Here is a 1886-nt window from a genome sequence, read left to right as displayed (position 1 = left end):
GGGGGGGGGGGCGGCAGCCAGCGCCATCTTTGAGGTGTGGCGGTTCGCGGCTCTCCACAACAAAACAAAATTTACACAATATCTTTCCACAAATCCAGCTCTACAAAGGATAATAGATTGAAAACATCAACATAAGGAGCAAAACTACACCATAGAAGAAGCAAGAAAGTAATCTTTCAACAAATCTGATTCCATCTCTTACAACAAAAACAATAGGAAGTGACAATTACCTTTTCTTAATATCTTAATATGAAAATTAATATTACCAACATATCCTAAGCGATTGAAATCCAAAAATATGAGGAGTTAGAAATTTGTTGATTGTAATCCAATGGTCTCTCTAATTTGGTAATTGGAGGAATAGGTCCAATATTGTACAATCTATATATACTTTCAGCTTGTTTGTGACAGTGTCTTGCTGTGCACAACATAAGGGTCTTGAAATCTTGCTTCTCCTATCTCAGCCTCTCTATTAGTAGTATTGTTTATTTCATGTCTTTACACTATACTATGGTTTTCAGAACAGCTTATATATTTCAAAAGTAATTATGTACCCAAGAGAAACAGACAATTAACTAGGGCGGTTACTTGTAAGAGAACAAAAAAGAGTGAGACTGAATACTTTGCTTGAGTTTATATCAAGTTTGAAGAAGAGGACTTTATAAGTTACTCTTTCTCTGAGATGAATGCTTTTCCAAATTATCACAGCTAATGACCCAAATTCTTACCTTTACCTAGTGTCTGTGCCACCCTCCAAACAGAACTATTGTTCATTGAAACATTTGGTGAATGACTTTATGGATAGACCATCTTAATACCTACTCCATTTCTTAAATGAATGTAACCTGTTCTCTGTGGGCTGAGAATAAAGTCACTCACTCAAGCTTTGACCATAACAGGAAGTCTGTATCCAAAAATTGAGCCTACAATTCATTTCTTGGTGCTGCAGAACTATCAATTCTAGGCTTAGCTACGATGGAGGTAAAATCCTTTGGTAATATGAGGGTCATTGAAGTACAGCCTTATTACAATGAACTCCAATGTCTAAAAATTGTTCTTATACCACAGTAAGAGCCAAGATTTTAAACTCTACTAAATATAAAACAAACAAAAAGACTTTATATATTTATGTTAATTTAAAAAATACTAGTAGTGATGTATTATTTTGAAGTATACAGCTATTATGTTTGGAGTTATTTAAAATTTATATTGAGAAAAATGTGTTTCCACTATTGCTGTAGATGAGCATCTACATAAGACTGTTAAATTGATTGTTGTTTTATATCAAACAACTTTTATAATACTCATTTTTATTGTTATAATATTTTATAAATTTTAAAGAATATGACAAAAAAGATATTGTAAGTATTGAAGGGGGTCTCTAGGAAGAGTGGGGGTACAAAAGGGAAACAAGAATGTGATTTAATTCTATTTTCTCAAAATATTTTCTTAAATGTTAACAAATTAAAATAAATTGAAATCATGTAACTTTTCTCATCATAATGCAATAAAAGTTTAAAAAAAGAAAAGAAAAATGCAAATTGATCCATTCTTATCTCCTGCACAAAGCTCAAGTCCAAGTGAATCAAGGACCTCCACATAGAAATAGATACACTGAAACTAATATTAAAGAATGTGGGGAAGAGCCTTGAGCACATGAGCACAGGGGAAATTTTCCTGAACAGAACACCATTAGCTTATACTCTAAGATAAAGAATTGACAAATGGGACCTCATAAAACTGCAAAGCTTCTGTAAGGCAAAAGGCACTGTCAATAAGATAAAACAGCAACCAACAGATTGAGAAAAGATCTTTATCAATCCTACATCTAATAGAGAGCTAATATCCAATATATACAAAGAACTCAAGAAGTTAGACACCAGAGA

The sequence above is a fragment of the Mastomys coucha genome, unplaced genomic scaffold (assembly GCF_008632895.1).
Source record: "Mastomys coucha isolate ucsf_1 unplaced genomic scaffold, UCSF_Mcou_1 pScaffold15, whole genome shotgun sequence".
NCBI classification, from domain to species: Eukaryota; Metazoa; Chordata; class Mammalia; order Rodentia; family Muridae; genus Mastomys; species Mastomys coucha.
This window is presented reverse-complemented; position numbering follows the sequence as displayed.